Here is a 27,178-nt window from a genome sequence, read left to right on the forward strand (position 1 = left end):
TGACTGGAAACCATGTGGAACTGTCTGGTCCTGAAATTAGGACCCTCAGCACATCTGAGTAGCTGGCCCTGGTGGCCACTACCCATTCCACAGGCCAGCCAGGTGCTCCACTTCCCCTGTCCAACAGGGTGCACAGTGGCAGGGGCCCTGGAAAATGCCCAATGCCACAGGAAATGCATCCATTGACCCAATCAGCACTTCGTGAGTGTCCTGACGTTTTGGAGGTGCTGTGAGGGGTATAAGGAATAAGCTCAGAAGATTTAGGGTCCACCGGAGTTCTGCGGTTTATTCTCACATACACATACCGATCCCCATGACATCTTGGGACCTCAGTGAGGCGACACCACTATCACAGCTCCCAGTTACAAACGAGAAAGCAGATGCTCACAGAGGTTACACTTGCCCAGCGTCACTTCGCACATAAGTAGCAGAGCCAGAACTTGAACACTGGTCCCATTTCCAAGCCCCATGCTCTTCCCACTATAAATGCTCCTTCTTTCCTTAACAGCAACCAAATGGGGAGGAAGACATCAGCAGAACCAGTGATTAGAGTGGACAAAGTACTAATAAGACCCTAATGAGTTGGTTTCCTTATTAGACATTAGTCCATATTGAAGTCCATCCCTCATGCAGCCCCAGCCTCATCCAAGACACCAAGTAACCATGCACTCTGCTCACATATTTCTGGTAAGTTTTCCCTGCTGCTCCATGCTCCCCACAACATCTAGAGCACCCCACTGTGCACAATAACTGCAGCCCAAGCCAGAGCCCAGATACCCTTCCTCCCCTTCCCCGCTCGCAAGAGATCTGCTGATGACCCTTCCACCTCCCTCTTCCCGGGCAGCCAACAGGACAGGACAAGCCTGGAGGCTGCCCCATGCTGCTCAGCCACCACCACACTGACCCCAGGGCCAAGGCCCTCCCTGAACAGGGCGCCAACAGCGAAGGAGAGGTCACGCGAATCCCGACAGGCTTGTGTCCGTTGTCAGTGGCCATGCCAGCAGGAGAAAACACGGGTGTGGGTGGTGCCCGAGAAGTTCTCAAGCAGGTAGGGTGCATTTTGCCATTCGCTCTGCCCAGGTCCCTTCCTGGCCCAGTTCCATGGTGCCCCCTGCCCCGCCTGCACTCCCCGAGCCTTTGGTTGTCGAGCCTCTCAGAGCCCTGCCGTGGTGGTAAGCCACCCTGCCTGCTTTTCCCTGCTTTAGGTTCTGCTTTTGGCCAGAAACCTGTTTTTATCTGAGCTCACTTAAGTGTTTGCTTTTGTCCTTAGGTCTACTTAAATTTCTAAAATGCTATTAAGCTCAGAGGAACTTATGTGGCATTAGCCCTCATCATTCCCCAACTATAGCCCTTTAAATCTTTTATGTCTTTAGAAAAGTCTTTTTTAAATGTCTTGACATTTCCAATGTACTACTTTCCTTTACCCTTTTTCTGACTGCTTTTTTTTTTTTCTTATACTTTGACTTTTTCTTTTTTGTGGCCTCTTAACCTGCGATGGGAATTCAGGCCAGCTCCACAGTTTCCCAGCAGATACCAAATTATATCTTTCTCCTCCCACCCACCAGGACCTGCCTGCCCCCCCGTGACTTCCTGACTACACAGGCATCACAAACCCTGACAGGTGTCCCCTGCCATGCCCCCGTCCAGCCGCTTCTGGTGTGCCTCTCGAGTGATTTTCTATCCATACAGACTCACTTCTCTCTTTCCTTGGCTTCACATCCTCCGATGGCTCCTCATGGCCATCCAAACAGCGTGGCCCATGAGGCCCTGCACTAGCGGCTCTGGCTATCCACCCTTCCCACCCTCCCTCCTCCAGGGATGGGGCAGAACTAAATCCAGCAGTCCTCACCCTGCCCAACACAGTGTGGTGTCCTATGTCCTTGTATATTTGTACCAGCTCTTCGAACTGTCTGGAGCCCCCTCTCCCAGCCCTACCCCTTCCTGCCAGCCCCCACCTGCCTGATAAACTCCTATCCAGTCTTCCAACCTTGCTTGGGCACCTACCCCAGCCTTTGCACAGCCTCCCACGACTCATCACGCCCTCGTGTGCACCCTGTATCACACAGGGGGTGGCTCCACCTCCCTGTCTGGCTCCTCTGCAGCTCTGCTTCTCTATCCGCTTATGGGCACTCCTTGAGGCCAGAAGCTGTAATGGGCTTTGTGTCCTATGCCCAGCCCTTGGCCCCATGGCAGGCCACGAATCAGTACAGGTTTGCTGAACTAAATGAACGGCACTTTGGGCAACTTATTAACCTCTCTGAGCCTCAAATACAGAAATGATAACATCTACCTCCTCTGGTGGCTGCTAGGACCACCTGGGACAGGCAGATAAAGCGCCGGCTCAGGGGTTGCCACGCTGCCCTGATTAGTCCTGAGTGTTGGCATCCTGCCCCCACCTCCCTCCACGGTCCCTGCATCCCTCTCCTCGCAGATCAGTCTTCACTCATGAGCTAGCTTTTCCCTGTGAGCCTCATTACACTTCCAAACCACTGCTGGGACCTGGAATTTTACAAGAAACTGGAGCTGACAAGAGGGCTCTCACAGAAATAGAAGCCTCTGCATTCATTAAAAAAGGAGAGAACGGGTATGTGTAACACACACACACACACACACACACACACACACACACACACACAGAGCGAGCAGGGCCTGCCACAGCCAAGACAAGAGACACAGAGATTTCAGCAGCCAGATCCCCCCCTACTCAAGCCCCCACCTCACCCGAAGTTTCACAGGAGACAATCCCATCCCATCAGCATTAATGGATTTATGAGGACAAACTGTACTTAGTACACAGTTCCAATGCTGCACGGTAAAGCCTGCTCCAGTGAATATTTCATATAATAAATCTACTTACAAGTAAATTAATATGTTCCATGGAGTACACTTTATGCAGCAAGAAGCAAATCACAGGCACTGCAAGTGGGAATCACAACACCCAGGCCTCCCAATGTCTAAAATAGGTTGCAAACTGTGATCTCCTGAGGGCAAGGCCGGAGTCTGGGACTCTGAGGCCCCCGACCTGCCCAGGGTCTAGTGCCAGGAAGGCGCAAAGAAGCAAGAGCAATGGAAAAAGAGAAAAATAGAGGAAGAGGGGCAGAGAAAAAGCCACCCTCCCTCCGTTCCTCCTCCCTTTCAAATCCCTCATATCAGAGGCGTCAAAAAGAATTACCATGTAACCTAGAAAACCAGGAATATAAGGTGACTCCCATATTGAAGCCAATTGGCCAAAGAGACAGACCCAAAAGAGTGGTTTGCACCAGCTTGACTACATGATTTTTTTAAAGAATAGTTTATTTAGCCCGGCCGGTGTGGCTCAGCGGTTGACCCAGGAACTAAGAGGTCACCAATTCGATTTCCGGTCAGGGCACATGCCAGGGTTGCGGGCTCGATCCCCAGTAGGGGTGCATGAAGGAGACAGCCATGATGCTCCTCTCTCATCTCTGTTTCTAGCTCTCTATCCCTCTCCTTTCCTCTCATTAAAAATCAATAAAAACATACTTAAAAAAAAAAAAGAATAGTTTATTTATTTTAGAAATAGAGGAAGGGGGAAGGACCAGAGAGAGAGAAACATCAATGAGAGTACATCGATCGGCTGCCTCCTATACCTCCCTTACAGGGGATCGAGCCACAACCTGGGAATGTGCCCTTGACCAGGAATCAAACTGGCAACCCCTGGTGCACAGGATGACTCGCAACCAACTGAGCCACAGCAGCCAGGGCTTGATTATGTGATTGTTAGGGAAATAGACTAAAAAGTCAAATCACCATTTGTAATATATATGTATATTATATATTATATTATATAACATATTATATTATATATATTCATTTATATGTATATTTAACATAAAAATAATGTTAATTATAAAATACTAGAGGACCAGTGCACGAAATTCATGCATGGGTAGGGTTCCTAGCGGTGGCCGGGACCTCCCTTCCCCTGGCTGCCTGCCACCGCTGCCAGCCGGGGCCTCCCTTCCGGCAGTTGGCCAGCCGGCCCTGCCTGCTGGTCGAACTCCCAGTCGAGGGGACAATTTGCATATTAGGCTTTTTATTATATAGGATTATTTCTCCAACACCCAGCTAACAAAATGACTTCTATTTGAACTCTTCATGTGCATCCTCAACCATAAGGCCTTTACCAACCCTAGAACCCAGCTAAGTCATCCAGGCAGTTTTCCAGAACACATCCTCCTGGTCATCCTTGTAAGATGTTAGCTACAGCTCCAGGTGAAATGAAGTAGGATGTTGTCATTGGAAATGGCATCCCAGCCCACGAGAACCCACGTTCATGTCATTGAGGCAGTTGGGTTTTCCATAAGCCTATAGTCACATATTTGTAGCCACTTACTACCTTCCTTTAAGTGATGTTTAGAGGCTCACTTATATCAATATTCCACATTTATACTTATGAGATCAAAACCCCAGGAATAATGAATAAACCTGTTACATTTCTTTGCCTCCTTTTAGTCTTAATGAATGCTGCCATGTGACTTCTAGAAGCACCCAAATTCAGTATGACAGGTTGTTTCCGGCGAGGTGTTCTCCCGCTGTCCTTTGCTGTCCGAAGTAAAGCATGCAGTTGAGAGGGCAGTGTGTAATGTGAGATTTTGAAAAGTCTCGCCTCCTTTAATAAAGGGCAAGGTGGGGGTGGGGGAGGGGAAAGGCTTGCCTCATAGCCACCATGCACAGCACATTCCCAACACTCCCAGCATGGGGAGGCCAGAGCAACCAGAACAAACCCGATGCCAGGCACGGGCAGACGTTTCTGCGAGCCCGGCCCTGGGCTTGCTGGCACAGAAGGTCTGAAGAACCAGGCCACTGCTCCCCTAAATGTTCACCGGGGACGTAAAGCCATGCCAAGCCTGAGCTCAGCTTGGTGGAGAAAACTCATTTATCACTTGGCGTGCCCCACTGGGAACCAGGTCACGCCATGCTCTGGAGGAGCCAAGAAGGGAGGTGGCAGGAGCTGGCCCAGCGCACAGGGAGACGCCAGGTTTCCAGGAAACACTAATGCCACTTAAGGAACAACAGCTCCTCCAGCCGCAGACAGCAGTGTGAGCTGCCGAAGAGAAGGGTGACAGTGAAAAGCTCTGGGGAACCTACCCACACCTAACATTCCTGGCGCACCCTCCACGTGCTGGAACCAGCCACTGCGGGAACAGCAAGCAGGAGTCCACTTGCCCCGAGGGGCTGCCTGGAACGCTGGGTAGGAAGGATTCTGTGGCAACGTCTGGACTCGCCAAGAAAGTGTGCCATCATCAACGGCAATGGGTAGACAAACTAACCCCCTCCCCAGTGGAGCTATCACCCCAACTCTATGGGCACCCAGCCTGGCTGAAATCATGCCAGCGATGGGAAATGGGTGCCTTCCGAGAGTCAAACACAGGCAGGCATGGGGCTCACAGTTCTAGGTACTTACTCCAACACTTAATTGTCTGACAACCCGGGTCAATTACTTGAACTCTACCTCCTCTCTACAGTGGGAAAATGGTGCCCATCTCATAGGGCTTTTATGAGGACTGCAGTAGGAGCTCAATAAAGGACAGCTGACATAATCATCCCATCCCAATGCAATTAAAATGCCTTTTCCATGCAAGAACACCTAGATCTGAGAAAAGAATACATTCTGTAATAAAGAGCCCAAGATATACCACATGCCAATAATCGGAGCTGCCTGGCTCTGAGGTGCTCTGACTAGGGTGGAAGGTGGTCCCAGGTCCTGCCTCTTCTACACTCAGTCCACACCCTGGTCCCCCCTAGGGGCTGCCCAGTTCTCAACCAGAAGGTTCCTCCCACACTCTTCATGCTTAGCGTAAAGTAGCTATTTGCAAATCATGCTTCTAAACTTACTAAAACAGTCCAAACCAGTAGGTAGATTAAACACAATTTTTATTAAAGAGGTGCTAATATATCAGAAAAAGTCACTAAGTGAGGATATCTGCCTCACAATTAGAAATAACTTGTTCCCTGTGTTGGTTCCCTGCGCGTAAACCTCCCCCAGCCTGGCCGGGGAACCAGGGAAGACAGGAGGAAAGCCCTCCTTCAGTTCAAGAAGCAGGGCAGGTTGTCAGGGAGCTGTTTGACATATTCCCGAACAGGAGCTGCTTGTGCGTTCTCGGAGAGAGGGGTCTCCCACCATCCCCCTGCCCACAGCACTCCTGAACAAGCATCACAGAGTGGCTGCTCTGAGGCCGTGGATGAGAACAGAGTGGGCCCCACCACAGGCTGGTCAGTTCCCAAAAATGCATTCCTAATCTATGTGATCTTCATAATCAATTCCAACAGGAACTGGAGAGAAAATGCTTTTTTGGAGGAAAAGATTACTTTCTCATCTACTTGCACTATAAATGCAAGAAAAATCTAACAGACGGGTCGTTTTCAATGCCACAAACATGCCAAACACTTGTACACCTCAGGGCCTTTGCACTGGCTGTTCCCTCTTGCAGGAGGATCCTCCCAGAATCTTCAGATGTCTAGGTCCTTCACGTGATTCAGGTGTCAGTCAACTCCTGAGATTTTCCCACCGCCCCTCTCCCCCCCTCCCCGCCACAAACACACATACACACACACCCTGGCTATTCCATGTCCAGATTTATTTTCTCCATAGCACTGTCAACACCTGACATGTATTTTTAAGTGTCTAGTCATTTACCACGTGTCTCTTCCCAGGCCGACCAGCCCGTAGGGCACCATGAAAGAGGGACCAGGTCTGTCTTGCTCACTGCTATGCATCCAGCTTTAGCAAGGCTGCACACACAGTGGGAGCTCAGCAAATGCTTGCTGTAAGAAGGAATGAGCAAACAGATGAGCAGAGGTAAAAGCATCCAGAGGACAAAGCAACAGGACAACCTGTTCCAGGGCGCAGTGCTGACTCTGCAGGGCCTGTTCCCGGGAGACCTGAGAATCCGCAGCCCCTTCCAACCCCGGGACCTCCCCAGGTGTGGCACATACTTCCCACCTCCATCCCAGCCTTTACCCAAAGGAGAGGAATTTCTTCCCCATGAGGTTTATTCTAAACCTTCAGGAATATGAGTCTTCCTGTCACCTTTAACCTGCTGGTTAGAACGTCTGTAAGGCTGGGCTGCAGTATCTCACTTTGTCACTAGGAGCTGTTGCCTAATAAATTTTGTACCCAACCTGCAAGCTGCTTCAGAGTAGCTATGCCCTATATTTTAATATTATTCCTGAAATTGTATCTTCAAAGGTGTTTCCTTAAATGAAGTTTTCCTGGACTAGGAAGAGATAGATAGATAGATAGATAGATAGATAGATAGATAGATAGGTAGATGATAGATGACTGAATGATATCACTTATCAGTGCTTCTTCACCACCTCCAGTAAGTTTAACTCTCTTTAAAACCAAAAACCTCCCAGGATAAATAAAAAATGCTCTCAATTTGTTGGTTTCAAATGAGAAAGCTAAAAATTACCATTGATGTATAGTTTTTTATAAGGAAAATACAAATCCACAGGTTGGGCCCCTCTGTAATGTGACTTTTCTCGCTTCTGCAAGACATCCTAGAGCAGCGGTCGCCAACTGGTGGTCAGTGAGGTCCAAAAGGTTGGCGACCGCTGTCCTAGATATAATTCCATTTTGTCAGGCAGAACCACAAGCAGCTGAAGAGGAAAAAAGAAACCTGCCATCAAATTTCCAAAACCCATCCTCACTTTACTCACAGCTCAAAAGCTACAGCACTTCCTGGCGTCCTCACGACAGGTGTCCAGTCACCACAGAACACCTTGTCTGGTCCTCCTCCCCCCCATCTCCAACTCACACTTTCTGCAGCCCCGCAGTTAACCGGGTCTGCAGTTAACGTTAGGACATCAACCAGATTCCCAACACCTCACCAGAGATGAGCCATATTCCAGTTCTCTGAAACCTTGGTATGAGCAGGGTAGGGTAGGACGAGGAAGAATGTAACATGAGGCAGGCCGCACAGACAGAAGGTGATTGAGGGCCCAACACCAACAGGAGACGGCCAGGAGGGTGGTCTGGATCCGAGCGCTCGCTGGGGAGTCTTGTAAAATGCAGACTCCTGGGTCCTGGCCCAGCCCGGGCATTCTGAGCCAAGGTCTAGGGTGAGGCTCAGAAATCTTCATTTAAAAACCACCCCAGGCCTGGCTGGTTTGCCTCAGTGGATAGATAAGAGTGCTGGCCTGCGGACTAAAGGGTGCCGTGCTCAATTCTAGTCAAGGGTGCATGCCCGGGTTACAGGCTTGATCCCCAGTGTGGGGCATGCAGGAGGCAGCCGATTAGTGATTCTCTCTCATCATTGATGTTTCTCTCTCTCTCTCTCCTTCTTCTTTCCTCTCTGAAATCAATAAAAATAAAATTAAAATAAAAAATTAAGACTGTGGTTGAAAAAAATAAAATAAAAACCAGCCCAGGCCTGCAACTCTCACGAGAGAAGCGAGAGTTATTCCTACATACCGGGCCCTGCTGCTGATGGCGGCGCTGGAGAGGGGGAGCTGAGCTGTGGGCATGAAGTGTAACAGAACAGACTTCACCACCTGAAACGGCTGCTTCAAGTCCAGATCAGGCAAAGAACAAACCGTGAAACAACCAACAAGACCGAAGAAGAGTGCACTTAAGTTGAAGACGCAACACTTGATCTGAAACAGGAAGTTTGTGCCTATTCAAGTGCTCTGAGCGAGCTCTTCCCGACGCTGCTAAGAGTCTTTGTTTTCTTCAGTGCTGCACTGTGAGACTGCCTGGTGCAGCGGCAGTTGCATTTTTTATTAGCTTGATAGATCATTTTCTCTCACTCTTTTTTCTTTTTTTTTTTAATACTAGCAACTTTCTTCAGCCTTTGAAATGGGAGCTGAAAAAAAAAGGATCAGCAAATGCCACTGAAAGTGCAATATTTGATTATCACGGCACGATGAGCTGTGATCCAAACCTTCTCCACAATAATGGATGCAATGGGTACACCGATGGTACTTCAGCAGCACTGCGCAAAACTGGGGTTATTGGAAAACTGCTAACCTCTTACGGATTTATTCAATGTTCAGAACGTCAAGCTAGACTTTTCTGCCACTGTTCCCAGTACAATGGCAACCTGCAGGATTTAAAAGTAGGTGATGATGTTGAATTCAAAGTATCATCTGACCGGTGGACTGGGAAACCCATTGCTGTTAAATCTTACTGGTGAAGATAAAGCAAGAAATCCTCCCTGAAGACCAAATGAATGGACAAGACGTGTTTTATCTGACTTACACCCCTGAAGACAAGGAAGGGAATGTTCAGTTGGAAACCGGAGATTAAATAAATTTTGTAATTGATAACAATAGACATACTGGTGCTTGTAAGTGCTCGAAACATTATGCTGTCGAAGAAGAAGCAAGCCCACTGTCAGGGAGTAGTTGTACCATGAAGGAGCCGTTTGGCTTTACTGAAAGAGGTGATGTTGTAAAAGAGATATTCTTTCACTATAGTGAATTTAAGGGTGACTTAGAAGCCTTCCAGCCTGGAGAAGAGGTGGAATTCACAATCAAGGACAGAAATGGTAAAGAAGTTGCAACAGATGTCAGACTATTGCCTCAAGGAACAGTCATATTTTAAGCTATCAGCTTTGAATATTTTGAAGGAACTGTATCCCAAAGTTGCCAGTAAAAACCAGAATGACCCACTGTCAAGATGTTAAAGTTAATTTTGTGATTCCTAAAGGACGTCCCTTTGGAGACAAAGATACAAAATCCAAGGCGACCCTGTTGGAAGGTGACCATGTTAGGTTTAATATTTCAACAGATCAACCTGACAAATTAGAACGAGCAAGCAACATAGACATTCTATCAAATACATTTCAGTTCACTTATGAAGCCAGAGAAATGGGTGTAACTGCTGCCATGAGAGACCGTTTTGGTTTCATCAAGTGTGTGAATCGTGATGCACGCATGTTCTTCCACTCTAGTGAAACTCAGTTCCATATTGGAAATGAAGTAGAGGTTACTGTGGTACCTGATATGCTCTCTGCCCGAAGAAATCATGCTATTAGGATTAAAAAACTTCCCAAGAGCATAGTTTCATTTCATTCCCATTCAGATCATTGTTTTCTGGGCACTGTAGAAAAAGAAGCCACTTTTTCCAATCCTAAAACCACGAGCCCAAATAAAGGCAAGAAAAGGGGGCTGAGGATGGTATTGCTTATGATGATTGTGGAGTGAAATTGACTTTTCAAGCCAATGATGTGGATGGATCTACTTCTCCTCAAACAGGGGATAAGGTTGAATGTAGTATTAGTGACAGAGGCCTGGACGACAGACTGCAACCTGTGTGTGACTTTTGGGTCGTAATTCTAACTCCAAGAGGCGCTTGGGTTATGTGGCAACTCTGAAGGATACTTTTGGATTTACTGAAACAGCCAATCATGATAAGGAAATCTTTTCCCATTAGAGTGAGTTCTCTGGTGATGTCGACAGCCTGGAACTGGGGGACACGGTCGAGTACAACTGGTCCAAAGGCAAAAGCAACGAAGTCAGTACAGAAAAAGTCAACAAAACACACTCAGTGCATGGCCTTACTGACGAAGCTGAGCCTACATCTACTCTGGTAAAGTCATTCGCCCCTTGAGAAGTGTTGATCCAACACAGACTGAGTACCAAGGAATGGTTGAGATGGTGGAGAAAGGGGTATGAAAGGTGAGGTCTATCCATCAGGCATAGTTGGAATGGCCAACAGAGGAGACTGCCTGCAGAAAAGGGAGAGTGTCAAACTCCAAGCGCGAGTCCTGGGTCAAAATGCACAGACGATGGCGTACGGCATCACACCTCTGCGTAGGGCCACTGTGGAGCGTGTTGAAGATCAGTTTGGCTTCATTAACTGTGAAGGAGGAGGCAGCAAGAAGCTCTTTGTCCATGTGAAAGAAGTTCAGGGTGGCATTGAGCGACAGGCTGGAGATGAGGTGGAATTCTCAGTGATCCTTAATCAGCACACGGGCAAGTGCAGCGCTTCTAATGTGTGGCGAGTCTGCGAGGGCCCCAAGGCTGCTGCAGCTCCGCGACCTGACAGGTTGGTCCATCGCCTGAAGAACACCCCCTGGATGATGCCAGTGCCCCTCGCCTAATGGTCTTCCTCAGCCCAGGGGACCAGATAACTCAATGGGACTTGGTGTAGAAAGAAAGGTCAGGCTGGTGTCACTGACTAACCACATCCACAAAGCACATCATTAACCCCCGGTGATCAAGTCGGGGGGATTCTGGTGAAGGGTTCTGAATATCTCCCTCTTCATGCCTCCCGAAAATCTGGAATACTTATTCTATTGAGCTATTTCACCACTTTTTAACACCTTCCTCATGTTATGTTTAAAAAAATAAATAAATTTAAGAAAACCATTTAAAAATTTTAAAAAATAAAAACCACCCCAAGTGATTCTGTTGCAGACACTTTGAAAAGGGAAGTGGCAGATGTGCCCCCTAAGTCGGACTGCCTCAGGGTAAAGGCTGGGTTCAGCTCTGGGAATCAGACTGCAGGAGGCTATGGGAAAACTTCTAGAGGGTCCAAAGGAGAAGACCAAGGTGGCGAAAAGTCCAGAATCATTTTACTGAGGAGCAGCTGAAGGATCCGTGGGTATTTGCTCTGGAGGGAGGGGGGCGTGTGGGGGGAAAGAAGACTATACCATCTCACAAAGATGTCAGGCTGGTCTCTCCAGCTCCTCCATCTATCCCTATGTTTTGGTGTCTTGCCTGTAATGAAGACAAAATAAATGGCAAGGATAAACCCCCTTCCCCTTTCAGACCTCCATTCTGTGTTGAATCAAGAGCCCCCAACAGAGGAATTAAGCAACCAGCCCTGAGGACGAGCAGGCCCCAAGGACTGGAGGAGAGGAGAGCCCAGGCTAGGAACTGGACGCGTGCCCTCTGAGTGCCCAGTGTGGCTGCACCAACTTTCTTCCCCTCACCTGTCCTTGTCCTTCTCACCTCCAGTAAAAGAGACCTTGTTAGCACAACAACACAGAGGTTGGGTATACAGGAGAATAACCAAGAAAAAAGGTTGGTGTGCCTTTCAGGTGCTCCGCTCTGAACACCTGTGAAGTCCTGGGCCTTCCAAGGGAATTTCCAGGATGACCACAGGAACTATGGCAAACTCCTGGGAAGGAGCCGTGTCCTTGGAGGGCAAGGAAGCATCTGAGAAAAGACGAACGTGGAGAGGAGTGGAGCAAGACCAGGGGAGTAGCTCAGATGCTCCTCTGAGGCTGCTTATGAATGAACCAAAATGCAACTCCAAAAAGTGAGGGGTTGCCCTAGCCGGTTTAGCTCAGTGGATAGAGCACTGGCCGGCAGACCGAAGGATCCCGGGTTTGATTCTGGTCAAGGGTATGTACATTGGTTGCAGGCTCCTCCCTGGCCCGAGCCCTGGTCCAGGCTTGTGCAGGAGGCAACCAATTGATGTGTTTCTCTCACACTGATGTTTCTCTCTGTCTTTCCCTCTCTCTTCTACTCTCTAAAAATCAATGGAAAAATATCTTCGAATGAGGATTAAAAAAAGCAACGAGGGCAATAAAAAAGGTCTGTGATAATCTTCCAGACTCTGTAAGTGTTCATGACCAGTTAACGGTGACATCAGACTGTGGACCACACCTTGCAGATAATCTTGGCATGGCTGCAGGGTTCCATAAGCATGAATCCATATTTTCCATAGCACGGTTCTGCAGCCAACTCTCACAGCCCAGGTCAGCTTCACCCAGCACCCATGCCCCGCTGCCCCCCCTCCCAGGCGCCCAGGCTCCCTTCCATCTCTCAACACTGAGCAGTTGTCCTTAGAAACAAATGTACCCGCTCGCTCGCTCCCTGCCTTTTCCAGCACTCACTAAAGAATACTCAGTGATCCTCTTCTTGTTTGTTTTTTGTTTTTGTTTTCTATTAGTGAACTCACTGGGGTGACATTGGTTAATAAAGTTGTTCCGGTTTCAGGTATACAATTCTATAATACATCATCTGTATGTTGAATTGTGTGTTCACTACCCCAACTCAAGTCTCCTTCCAGGTGATCCCTTTTAAAACAATCAGTCCTTACATCTTGAGTATAATAATCTCTTAAGTCACCTTTTACCAATCATGAGGTTTTGGTTTTTTACATTTAATGCTAAATTTTCCTGACCATAGAAGGCTGTTTTCTACAAAGTAATATTTTCCACCACAAAAGATAAATGATTTGAGAGAGAGAGAGACGAGGGAAAGGAGGAGAGATGGAAGAGAGGGAACCTGCATTACCCTGGCTTCACTGTGAAACCTGAGCCTACGCCGAGCTAGTCTACCTCCTCACCAAGAGGCCAGATTGTAGGGCGGTCAGGTCTTTACCAGATTCCTCGATTTGTTCTTTTCTGTGTAGTCATCTTTCATGACCTATGACCTCCCAAAGAAAGCTGCGGTTTTACAAGTGACACCCACAGGGATACACGTAGAGGCCTTCCTGGTCCAACCAGGCAGGTAGGTGGCCTGCCCCACACCCCACACCCCACACCCCCTCCCCAGAGGCCAGGCCCAGCCACGGTCCACACTGGCCCGGTCCCCACTGGCCCGGTCCCCACTGGCCCAGTCCCCGGCCTGGGAGCGCCCTGTGGAGTTCAGACCAGTCAGGCTCCAGGACAGCCTCTGTCATTGTCTGAGGCTGCCCACTGTCCTCGGTATCACCAAACACCCCCTGTCCAGTGTGCCCCAAGACGGTGCACACCTATGGAATGGTACAAAAGGACTTCTAAGAGGCACACAGACCAACCATTTTATTTTAATACGTATGGATTTATTTTAACATGTAGAATACTAGAATAATTAGTAAAAGCACCTAGAACTATGATTGCACAGGTATTACCTAAAGAGAGGCTAAGGAAAAGGGGGGTGGGGGGGAGGTGAGTCCGTGGAAACTACATATTAAGTAGGCAAGGCTGCAGGCAGTTCTAGGACGCTGGCAAACACCATGAAGGAAACATTCTGACGACCTGACTTCCAAGACTCTGTTTCCTTCCATCACCTTCTGCTGCGGATGAGATGATGTGTTTAAAATGCCAAATGCCGAACTGGCCGCCAGGTGTTCACAGACCGAGCCCTGCCCTCCCCAAGGTCACAGGGCTGACGTCAGAACCGGTTCTCCTGATTCCTGTCTAAAGCGGCCCCACTAATCCCCTTCCTGTAACCTCAGGCTAAGGCAGCCTCCTGGGCCCGTGTTCCAGACCCCGCACTTCTCTAGGCCCCACCACGCTGGGCACTGGCACGTGCTCACCGTGGGACCACAGAGAAATAAAACAAGGCGTGTGTCAGGCAGCAGGACGGACAAACATGCGCTCACGGGATTCTCGCCACGGCCTGTGCGTTTTAGAGCAAAGGTGGCCGTGGCCAGAGAGGTGAAGTCACCTGTCCAACGTGACTTGGTGGATGGCCAAAGCTCAGATTTGAGCCCAGGCCGTTCTGATTCCAGGATGCAAACAGCCTCTCAGTCACTAGGGACTGGCCCCACTCCGCCTCTCTCCTATCTCTTCCCTCCCAGGGGCAGAGCCCCTGACTGTGTCCACACAAACCCAGCTCTGCCCCGAGGCCACAGCCCACGTCTGAATAAACTCGTGTAGAAAACCTGCTCATTCCTCTAAACTATGAAGGGCCCTTTTCCTGGATGGGCCCAGAACCCCCCTGCTTTCCCACCCCCACGAGCCAGCATCCCCTCCCCCTGGGCTAGGACGGGTCTCCCTTGCGTTCTATCTCCACACAGTGGCCAGTGGCCCTTCTCTACCCAAAATCCAGAAGTGGCTGAGCCTATCCCTCCCTCAAAGCCAGAACCCACTGGGGGCCTGGCCTGGATCTGGCCTCCTCCTGCCAGTTCTGCCACCCTTTCCTGCCTGATTCCCCAGCCTCCTCCTCTGCTCCCCGGCCTCGCTGCTGCTCCAGGCGCCTCCCACCCCAGCCTCCCCCTAGCTGTTCCCACCACCCAGATACTCACTCTCTCAGGAGCTGCCTGGCCACCCCTTCACGCCTCACTAACTGTCCCCACCAATCCAACGAAAACCCGCCATCGCCCCGCAGTCCAGATGCCTCTTCTCCTGCTCACACACCTATGATCCACTCACCTCCTGGGACACTATATAATTTACTTATTTGCTTATCATGGAGCAGCAGAGAGAAGAAATGAAACCTGACCCTTTTTGAGCCACTACTGCACTGTGTCTCAGGCCGCAGAGTAGACAAATGATAGTGGCTCGTTTAACCAGTTAACTGCCACGGCATTTTGAATTTATTTTAAAAAGGTCTGCAGACGCTTATGGCGTACTAAGCCTCTTCCTCCCAGAATGGAAGCAGCACAGGGCAGGGCCTGTTGGCCCGTTCTGTCTCTGTCGTTCACTGATACAGACGGGGTGCATCAGTGTCCCGGGACCACTGGCCCCTCAGGCACACAGAAAACACCGGCTCAGTGAAGGGTCACCTGGCGGCAGTACTCGACGGGGTTACATGGACCTTAAAAATGCTCGTCTCTCAGAGCCCCCTGCTCCTTAGCGCTGGCCTTCCTGAGCGTCCCCTGAGGGCCAGCAGCAGCCCTTGGCTCCCCCTCTGCCAGCACGAATCTACTCCCTCCACCCCGCCCCCCATCAGCCCCGAGATCGGAGGCCCTTTCCTCGAGCTGTATGAAAACACAGGCCACTTCACATTTCAGGCCACAGGGGGAGACAGACAGGCCACAGCTGCCCAGCGAGGCAGCCCCTGACACCCCACTGTGACCTGCCAGCTGCCCAAGGCTCAGCCTACAGCCGTGGCCAGGAAAGTGGGACCACTCTGCTAATCAAAAAAAGTAAAAGAAGTGGGTGAGCAACACATGTACAGCCAAGAAGCCATTCAGGTCACTGATGCAACTCAGCAACTCAGGGAGGGGGACAGGTTACACAGCAGGTCACTGGGAGAGCCGGCTGCAAAGCCAGGGCCCACGCCTTCCCAGACAGCCCCAGGGCTTTGAGTCAAGACTTGAGTAAAGGCTACTCCTCCTTGAGCTGGAGGCACCGTCCTCCCTCCCCTCACCTACAGAGATTCTGAAACGCTGGGAAGACTGGTCCATGTCTCCACACAACCAGGAGCTTGTCGTGGTGCTAAGGAACACTCAAATTTGCCCTCAGTTTCCCCCTATCCTATTCTCAAGCTGCCCTCAAGGTACTGCCTCCTGACACAAAGGTAGCAGGGCCCACACCAAGAGAAGGGGTCTATACCAATGCTTGGGAGAATGTGGGGTATGCGAGAGACCACCGGGTTAGACAAGAGCTTAGCAAGATCTCGGACAGATGCATACACCCAGGTCAGAGATGCTCCTGCAGGTGTGGAACCTGGAGAAACCCAGCACCTGTGTGAATGCAGATGTGTACCTGCATGTTCACTGAGCAGTGTTTGTGATGGCAAAACACTGCCATCTGTCAGAGGGACAATGCATAAACTGAGCTCTACCCATAACAAAATCCTACACAGCAGTGACAAGGACCAAAGAAGATCTACATGTATCAATATGTAAGAAATATTAAGAGGATATATATGAGATCACTTACATAACTGTTCAAAATATACAAAGCAATGAAATATATATAGCTATGCATATATAGTGGGTATATGTCATACACACACACACACACACACACACACACACACACACACACACACTGAGTGGCCAGATTATTATGACCACCCCATCAGTACTTCGTTGGGCCACCTTTTGCCTTCAATACTGCGGCGATTCTTCTTGGCATTGACTCCACGAGATGTTGAAAGGTGATGCGAGGAATCTGACACCATGCCTGATGAATAGCACTGTCCAGTTCTGTGAGATTTGATGGTTGTAGAAGCAGCTGCCTGATGGCTCTTTTAACTTCGTCCCACAAATGCTCAACTGAATTGAGATCTGGTGATTGTGGGGGCCACCTAAGCAAGCTAAAGTCTCCCTCATGTTCTTGAAACCACTCCTGCACAATACGAGCACCGTGGCATGGCGCACTGTCTTGTTGGAAGAAGCCATCTCCATTGGGATATGCCATCAACATGATAGGATGAACTTGATCAGCAACAATACTTAGGTATGTTGTGCTTTTCAGACATTGATCCACATGAATTAAAGGGCCCAAATCATGCCAGGAAAACATGCCCCAAACCATAACACGGCCTCCACCAACTTGAAGGGTTGTACTCATGCATGTGGGGTGCATGCTTTCATGCCGTTTCCGCCAAATTCTCACTCTGCCATCTGCATGATGCAACTGGAAACGTGATTCATCGGACCACATGACTTTTTTCCAATGCTCTACTGTCCAATCCTTGTGTTCCTGTGCGAATTGGAGATGTTTTATCTTGGTAACTGCAGACAGCAAAGGCGTTCGAACAGGCCTTCGGCTTCCATATCCCATACGATGCAGTATACAGCTAATTTGCCTACAAACGTCAGGTGGTCATAGTAATCTGGCCACTCAGTGTGTGTGTGTGTGTGTGTGTGTGTGTGTGTATACAAAGGCTGTTAAATCGCATTGTTTACCCATATCTTCAGAAAAAAAATCACTTCTACTGTCGTGGTAAACAACCTGCTTCCCTATTTATAATGGTCTGGCCCTCTAGCAACTTCAGCACAAAATTATAGCTAATTTGCCTACAAATGTCAAGTGGTCATAATAATCTGGCCACTCAGTGTATGTGGTAAAAGTAAAGGTACAAAACCCCAGTTCCATAAAGCACACCACCTTCTCGTGGGTGATAGAGAACAAACACCTCAGGGGGGAGTATTAGAGAAGAATTAGGGGTGGGCTAAGTCTATAATACCTTGTTTCTTTTTTTAAAAGTATCTAAGCAAATATGGCAAAATGTTAGAGCCTATTTAACCTATATAGTAAGAAAATAAGTGTCTAGTACATTTTTTCTGACTTTTTCTGTATTTTGATATCTCAGAATTTAATGTATAAAAATACTAAAAATAGCATTTTTTTAAAATTTCATTTTTTAATGAAATACAGCCGAAACCGGTTTGGTTCAGTGGATAGAGCGTCAGCCTGCGGACTGGAGGGTCCCAGGTTCGATTCCAGTCAAGGGCATGTACCTGGGTTGCGGGCACATCCCCAGTAGGAGATGTGCAGAAGGCAGCTGATCGATGTTTCTCTCTCATCGATGTTTCTAACTCTCTATCTCTCTCCCTTCCTCTCTGTAAAAACTCAATAAAATATATATATATTTAAAAAATGAAATATGACATAGGAGGACAGAGAGCAGGACTATGCAATGTAAATTAGCTGGCAACACTCTCCATAATAGAAAGGCGAGAGAGTGAGCAAGGAGGAGCAATACCGCTGGGTCCTGACTTTCACATGTTACTTGGTGGGAGTGGGACCACTTAGGATTGTCAAGTGAACCTGGAGAAGAGTCAAGGAAGGGTTCCTGGAAGTGATTCAAAAGAAGAAAACCATACACACAGAGATGTTCACTGTGGTGTTCTTTATAGTGTTAAAACTCAGAAACCCACAGAATAGTTTACAAAAGAAATATGACATAACTTACAGTACAGCCACACGATCATTAAGTGCAAGACCAGACAGAAAGATAGGAAAGTGCTTATGAGATACCCCCCATGTTGGTTCCCACGTTACATGAAATGAGCAGAGGCTCGAATTCCCCCACTACACCTAACATATGCTGCAAAGGGAACATGGAAAAATTACGATGGTTCCTTAGATTTAGAGTTCTATACCCTCTTTAGAAGCCGGTCACGGGGGGGGGGGGGGTACAATGGGTTCCCAGGGGGCCCTGGCACTGCTCCCAACTGCCCACTTCTCTCTAAGCTCTTTCTCCTCCCACTTTCTCACACCCAGTCCACGGCCCAGGATTCCTCAGAGCTGTGTATAGCATAGGTCAGCTCACATAAGGGGAGCCCACTCCCCGGCACCAGAGATCCTTGTAACAGACACGGCAGGACTCGGGTTGACAGGGTGCAGACCTGGAAATGGGAAACAGCAGGATTCTCTACAGGACCACCCCCATCACATACACGGGCTGGGCCCCTGGGGACTAGCAGGGCCGGGCAAAGGGACAGTAGTGCCTTTCAGAAGGTTCGGGGGCCTGCACCTGCGGAGACCCACTCAGCTTTATTCTGCAGCAGCCATTCAATGTACACAAAACACAGGCGAAGGCTGGGCAGTCACAGGTGGATGAGAAAAATGTGTCAGGCCAGGAACAAAAGCCGAAGGCAAACAAGCACAGAAAGACCAGCATAACGCAGAACTGGCTTCAGAAATAAACAAAAGGGACAGCAGGCAGGGAGAGAGCAGGAGACCTGGTCCCAGACCCCTTGTCCACTGACCAGCTGTGTGGCCTAGAACAAGCTGCTGGGCTTCTCTGGGCCCCAGTGTCCTGGGATCCCGGGAGCCGGTCCATGCTTGCTGTTTCAAGGGACCTGGCATATATGGCATACTGTTCTTAATATGTTTGCTCACCTTCTTGGCACTATGTGTTTTAACCAAGGTCTCTGAGAAAGGCTGTTTCCCCAGGTAGGGATTTTCCCCTGAAGTTAGGGAGGGAATAAAACCTCTTAACTAAGTGCCAGGCGGGTAATTAATCACTTTAACTACGAACAATCATGCTTAAGCTACATAATCTTTACTCCCTGGAATGGAGATAAGAAACGCCCTAACCTTTGGAATAGAGATTGATAGGATTGGAAGCAACTGGTATAAATACAGATGTAAGAAGACAGAGAGAGACAGAAATTGGCACAGAACCTACACAGAACGTTCTCTAGAGACAGAAGAACTTCGCTGGAGAAAACATGGCAAAAGATCCTGGACAGAAACTGGCCTCAGAACCTAGAGACAGAACCTAGCGAGAGAACATGGCAAAAGATCCTGGACTGAACCTGACTACAGAAATTGGCAAGAGAACCTGACTAGAACCTAGTGACTGAACCTAGCTGGAGAACCTGGACAGAACCTGGCTGGAGAACCTAGCGAGGGAACATGGCTACAGAACCTGGCTGGAGAACCTAGCAAGAGAACATGGACACAGAACCTGGCTGGAGATCCTAACCAGAACTTTGCTGGAGATCCAGACCAGAACTTGGCTGGAGATCCTGGCTAGGCTGCTGATCAACTGAACGCTGTCTCCGTGTCATTCCTTCTTCACCGACTCCGTCCACACCTTTGGGGACCCCTGGACCCGCTGGGGTTGGACCCCGGCACTGGGAGGTAATAGGAAGGGACAGGGGTACATGGCCTTTCCAATTCCCTCCAGCCCTGACTTCTGGTGACCTGCTGCCAAGTGAGGGAGGTGGGGCTCAAAACATATGGTCCTCTAAGACCCCTCATACTAAACAGAGGCCGCCAGCTGTAAGGCCGTGTGTGAGGAGGTGGAGGCTCAGATGGGTTACAACCAGGGCCTCTCTGCTCCCAAATGTCACAGACCTCATTTGAGCCCAAATCTTGGGCTCCGAGCCCTGCGCTCCTGCCCTGGGGCCTCTCCTTGGCAGGCCCAGGACAGAGGCTGCTGCTGGTGGGAGGCACGGTGAGCTCAGTGAGGAGAGGAAGAACAAGGCTGCTCCCAGGCCCAGGCCAGCCAGAGCAGGCAACAGAGGCCAGCCTCCAGGACAACCTCCGCCCACCCACCGACTCGATCACTTAACAGGGCTGCTTAGCTGTAATTACCCCACTACACATAAAACAAATGGCTTTCATTTAAAAGACATTAAGTTCATGGCAGGCTTCGTGCCAGGTGACAGGGCTCTCTGGCCTGGGGACGGGGTTGGAAGGTGGGGTTGCCCCAGTCATCCTGAACAGTCAGTCCTCAGCACACGGGCCAGTGTGTGACTGGGAGGCCAAAGGCAAGAGCCGAGGACCGGGAAAGGTGTGAGGAGGGAAAGCGGGGAGCCCTTCCAGATACTCCCTGCCCTCCAGTCCTCTGAGCGCCCTCGCAGGGCCATCGGTGCAGGAGGCCTCCATTCTCAGCCCCTCCTCCCCCGGCCAGAGACAGACTGGGGACGCTCCCATTCACCGCACTGCGTGGCCCTGAGGTGGGAATCCAAGCCCACCTGTGGGCCACACTCACGCTGCCTGCCAGGATCGGCACGCAGGTCACGGTGCCCCTCCCACCACGCCTGCGTCTCGGGGATTTGGACCACTCACCCAACTTCCCACTAAACGCCAGGACACCTGGGCTGCAAGAGCTCGTGGTGGGTGAGCGGGCCCCACCTGCACAGAGCTGCAAGCGACACATTTCCCCTTTTTAAGAGGAAGCCCGCCTCCCGCACCCGGAGGGCTCGTGCTAGGTGTGATGAGACCCGATGAGACCCCAGATGGAGCAGAAAGGATGCGCCAGCGCCTGCGGAAACTGGGCTGTGCTGGGGTCACAGGGCGGGACCCAGGAGGGTCGAGGAGGCTCCTGTGCAGTCACTCCCGCCCCTTCCACACTCTTCCCTCTGCTGAGCTGCAGGGAAGCGCTGACGGCCTCTCCATCCAGGACCCAACCTCCCAGCTTTGCATCCACCCTTTTCAAAGGGCCTCATCAAAGCAGGTTTACACCGCACGCAGGAAGGAAACGATCGCCCACAATCACCGCGCAGACTCCCTTTCATTTCAGTCTTCCTTTCTAAAACAGTGGGGGACGGATGCTAGTGGAGAAAGAACAAAAACTGCTCTGCGTACGCCCTGGGCTTGCAAGGCGGCAGAAACAGCGCGGGAGGGTTCCAGGCGCCGGCCTCCGGCCAAGCAACTATGGTGCCACGGCGCCCTCCAGCGGCCGCGCGGCGCGGCGCACGCGGCTCGTCAGGGCAGGAAGCCACCCAGCCTTGGGGCAGGAGAGCCCTGGGCCCAGGACTGGGTCTCAGGGAGGCGGGGTGTGGTGACGCGCAGGAAAGGCAACTCCTCCTCCTCCAGGCCGGAAGGCCCGCGCGCTGATGCCAGCTCTGGAGCTCCCTCCAGCGCGCACCCCCAAGCAGGACACACCATGAGGTTTTCCTCCAATGAATATTGCTCCCCGATACTGTCTCCCTGGATGATCTCAGGCACAGGGCAGCTGGAAAATCAACCCCGAGGGACCTACAAAAGTCTGGCCTCCTGGAGATCAGTGTGCTGCCTTCACACCCCAGCCAGAGATATCTGTAAGGACACAGGGAGATGAGGCCCCGCTGAGATGGGTGACAACAGGCCCTTACCCGGCCTCTGCCGTGGGAGTTAGGGTGAGCTGGCTCTCACCTTCCCTTCCAAAAGGGGCCAGAAGCTGCTGATCACACCGACCCTCAGGTAGTCGAGGCAAGGGCCTGGGCTGGTCCCAACCCAGCTCTGGGTGGATCTGAACAGGTGGCTGTCCCTCCACCTGGGTCTGTCAGCTCACTGGAGGCCCGGCTGCACAGCCAGGTCCAGAGTTCTCTTCCCGCTCCACTGCTTGTGGACTCTGCCAGGCTCTGTGAAGCGAGTGAGACTGAAGCTGCACTGCAGCAAGCAGCCTTGTTCAGACTGAGTGTATCTGTGAGGGGCCGCTGGGCTGGGAGATGATACAGATTGTGAGGCGGGCTGCAGCCCACCCCGCACCACTCCCTGTCTTGTAGTGTCTCCTACTCCCCAAGTCATGTCACCTAGTCCGGCCTCAGGGTTAGTGTGGGAAACCAAGTAAGACACCAGGCATCTCAAATTTGGGGATGCCTGATGGGTGCCAGTGATGCCCAGATGAGACGCTGGTGAAAGCACTTTTGTACGCTCTGAAGTGCTGGAAGAAAACTGTGGTTACTGTTATTCTCCTAATCAAGTCTTCACAGTAGTAACACTCCCTCTGTCATTTTAGGTAGAACATGACGGTACATATCAGAAATTTCCAAACCATGTTCTTCAAAATACAAGTGTTTCCAGAGAGACACTTGCAGGGTGAGGGGAGGAGAGTCAAGGTGCCTGTTTTTTCTTCTAAAATGCATTTTAGTAAAAATGTAAGAAAAATACCAAATAAATTCATGTTTGTTCTTATCAATATATAATCATGTCATCATTAGTCTTTAGGGAAATGCAAATCAAAACCACAATGAGATGCTACATCACACCCACTAGGATGGCTATAATAAAAAAGACAGACAACAAGAGCTGGCGAGGATGTGAAGAAAACTGGAATCCTCCATACATTGCTGGTGGGAATGAAAATGGTACAACTGCTTCTGACAACAGGCTGGCAGTTCCTCACAAAGCTAAATAAAACTGCCATATGACCCAGCCATTCCACCCCTAGGTTTATACCCAAGCGACCTGAAACCATATATCCACACAAAAACTTGTAAATGAATGTTCACAACAAATTATTCCTAACAGTCAAAAAGTGGAAACCTAAATGTGTCCATCAACTAATGAATGCATAAAATCTGGTATATCCATATAATGGAATATTATTCAACCATTAAAAGAGAGAAAGTACTGATACATGCACACAAACCTTGAAAACACTACGCTAAGTGGAAAAAGCCAGGAACAAACAATTACATAGTGAATGACTCCATTTATATGAAATGTACAGAATAAGCAAATTTATAGGGAGAGAAAACAGATTAGTGGTTGCCAGGGCTGAGGGGAGAAGGGAAATGGGGAATGACTGCTGATGGGTATAGGATTTCTTTTGGGGTTGGTGAAACATCCTGGAATTAGTGGTTATAATCGAACAACCTTGTGAATAAGTTAAAAACTACTGAAATGCGGCCTGGCCAGTGTGGCTCAGTGGTTGAGCATCGACCCATGAACCAGGAGGTCACAGTTCGATTCTTGGTCAGGGCACATGCCAGGGCTGTGGGCTCTATCCCCAGTAGGGGCAAGCAGGAGGCAGCCGATTGAAGATTCTCTCTCATCATTGACCAGTTAACTGCCATGCATCCAAAACGGAAACCATTCCCATACGCCACAATATTTTGAATTTAATTTAAAAAATCAACAACTTGCGTCTATAGACGCTTATGGCATACAAAGGGTTGATATTTCTATGCCTCTCTCCCTCTCCTTTCCTCTCTCTGAAATCAATGAAAACATATTTTAAGAAACTACTGAATTGTAAATTTTAAAGGGTGAATTTAATGGTATGTGCATTTTTTAATTGCAAAAAATATATTGTCTTTTTTAAAATGGCCCATGAGAACAGAGATCAGTAAGTGAATCATGAAGCATTACTGGTTTCCAAAGCTGGGCCATTTCATCTGTACATTGAAACCCCCATAGCATTTACCAATCACCCATGTACCAATGTATTTCATCTACATGATGAACTTTGGCCTATGTTACTGCCTTTACCTTATGACCTCAACGCAAATCTGTGAAATTACCCAGAATTTATTGTATACAATACAGTAACACTGTACAAAGCTATTCCCTACAGATCCGTAACTAAAGTCTACCACGAGAAATGTATTGGTACACAAACTACTACAGCTGTCTCATGAACATATTATAATTTAAGAGTTCCACTGTTTAATGCATGTGGTAAAATAACACTGTTCTCTAAATTCTATAGCATAAAATGCCCTCTTTTCAATGCCTCTCATTTCAGGACACATCTCTCTCATCACATTTTTGCAGACTATCGAAACCTATTCACAGGCGTCATTCTGGTGCGAGGCGCCTGCTGCCCTGACGAGCTGGAGAACCTGCATCTCAGTGTCACCTGTTTGTCGCTGGCTCCCTCGGTGAGATAGCCAGCATCCGGGTCCTGACACTCAGGCTTCTTTCAAGCCCCAACTATGAGCGGACGTACTCTTCTTTTCAAAGACACTCACAGTTCTGCTCTTGCAGTAAAAGAACCTCCAGAAATCCCCAATGTGCACAGAGAGCTTTAGCCGTTGTCTTGTCACTCTAGTCCTCAGCACACACTGCTCTGGGAATCCAACAATCGCTTCTAAGCATGGAATGCACGTGGCTTCCTTCTTATTCCTCACTTGTCATCTGGAGACTGAGCCACCACCCAGCCGCATGCTCTAGGGAGGCTGAAGTTTGATGCACGAGGGGCAGAGCACCAAGTACACTATGATTTCTTTGGTTTAATTAACACAGTCACCCATCAGTCAACTATAAAATATTATTGAGAACCTCGAATGTGCCAGGAACAGTGCTAAGAATACAATGGGGATGGGAGGAAGAGGGAGCACCTCCATTTCCATTGTTTCATGCCTCTCCATGGAGGATGCTCCACAAGACCAGCACTCCCGGCCTCTTGCTCCCGCCCATCTCTCCTCCCCACGGGGCACACACAAATGCCTCCCTTAAGGCAGGAGTAGAAACTCACTGATGGGCGCATGTGGGAGGTATGTCTGACCTGGCCTCTTCTCCCCGGCCCTGGAATTGCCTACAGAGCCTGCCCAACCCTGAAGGAAAGCCAGTGGCTGTCCAGAGCTGCTGGTCCCTCCAGAAGTCTGTTTGGTTTTTATGTTCCAGGTTAGGCGGCTCCTGCTCCCTGTGTTTGTGTATCACTTCCAACCAGGCCAGAAATGGGGGGTTGGGGGGGAGGGGGGCAATTATGGGGTTCCTGTCTACCTCAGTAAATGAAGAAGGTAAGTTACATCCTGCCCTCGGAGATTATATTCCAGGAGGGAGAGGCAGACTGCAAACGAAGAGGACGGTTATTTTCTCAAACTTTCAGAGCACACTCCTACCTAAGGCCTTTCTGACAAGAGCTCTCCTCCAGGGGTCCAAATAGCTCACACTCTCACTTCCTTCAGGCCCTGCTCAAATGTCACCTTAGCAGTGCACCATCCCTGACCGCTTACCAAACAGCCAACAACCCCCCACCCCCACACATACACTCCATGGGTCCTCATCCTCTTTTTTTTTTTTTCTTTTATATTTTTTTATTGATTAAGATATTACATATGTGTACCCTCTACCCCCCCCGCCCCCCCGCTCATCCCCTCACCCCCCCCGTTGTCCGTGTCCATTGGTTAGGCCTATATGCTTGCATATAAGTCCTTTGGTTGATCCTTCCCCCTTGCCCCCACCCTCCCCTACCTTCCCTCCAAGGCCCGACAGTCCAATCAAAGCCTCTCCGTCTCTGGATCAGTCCTTGTTCATCAGTTTATGTTGTTCATTATATTCCACAAATAAGTGAGATCTTGTGGTATTTATCCACTCTCCAGTTCCATCGATGCTGTGGCAAATGGTAAGAGTTCCTTTTTTCTTCTTCCTCTTCTTAAAGAATACCTTTCAGCATTTCATATAATGCTGGTTTGGTGGTGATGAACTCCGTTAGCTTTTTCTTATCCGTGAAGCTCTTTATCTGACCTTCCATTCTGAATGATAGCTTTGCTGGATAAAGTAATCTTGGTTGCAGGTTCTTGCTATTCATCTCTTTGAATATTTCTTGCCACTCTCTTCTGGCCTGCATGGTTTCTGTTGAGAAATCAGCTGACAGTCGGATGGGTACTCCCTTGTAGGTAACTGACTGTCTTTCTCTTGCTGCTTTTAAGATTCTCTCTTTATCTTTTGCTCTTGGCATTTTGATTATGATGTGTCTTGGTGTGGTCCTCTTTGGATTACTTTTGTTTGGGGTTCTCTGCGCTTCCTGGACTTGTAAGTCCATTTCTTTTACCAGGTGGGGGAAGTTTTCTGTCATTATTTCTTCAAAAAGGTTTTCAATATCTTGCCCTCTCTCTCCTTCTGGTACCCCTATAATTCTGATGTTGGTACGCTTGAAGTTGTCCCAGAGGTTCCTTACACTATCTTCATATTTTTTGAATCTCTTTTCTTTTTTCTTTTTCGGTTGGGTATTTTTTGTTTCTTTGTATTTCAAATCTTTGACTTGATTCTTGGGATCCTCTTGTCTGCTGTTGGATCTCTGTAAATTATTCTTTATTTCAGTCAGTGTATGCTTAATTTCTAGTTGGTCCTTTTTCATGTCCTCCATGGTCTCACTATACTCCTTGAGGGATTCATTAAATTTATCGGCGGTTTCCATAAAATTCTTGACAAACCTTATAAACGTGGCCTTGAACTCTATATCCAGTCGTCTGCCCTCCTCCGTTTCTGCCAATTGTGACCTGTTTCTTTGTCTCCGCATTTTGGCTGCTTCCCTGTGTTGATAGAGTGGCCCTGCACGCCAGGTGTCCTGTAGGGCCCAGTGGCTCAGCCTCCCCAGTTACCTGGGGTGGACACTCTTGGTGCACTCTTGGTGCCTTGGTTGTTGTAGGATCACTGGGAGGAATTGACCTCCAGGCCAATTGGCTGTGGGAATCAGCTGTGTC

General features: G+C 49.2%; 1 protein-coding gene and 1 pseudogene across 3 annotated transcripts in view; one reads left to right on the plus strand and one right to left on the minus strand.

Annotated features, from left to right (window-relative positions):
* The window catches only part of XXYLT1 (xyloside xylosyltransferase 1), a gene marked incomplete at its 5' end in the record, with an annotated part of 193,421 nt that overhangs the window by 159,303 nt on the left and 6,940 nt on the right, over positions 1-27,178 (minus strand). The window lies entirely within an intron of this gene.
* Positions 8,889-11,175, plus strand: LOC308516868 (cold shock domain-containing protein E1-like; annotated as a pseudogene). The gene has a single exon. The product of its transcript is annotated as a cold shock domain-containing protein E1-like (transcript).

Source organism: Myotis nattereri (genome assembly GCF_964212035.1).
Source record: "Myotis nattereri genome assembly, chromosome: 3".
Taxonomy (NCBI): Eukaryota; Metazoa; Chordata; class Mammalia; order Chiroptera; family Vespertilionidae; genus Myotis; species Myotis nattereri.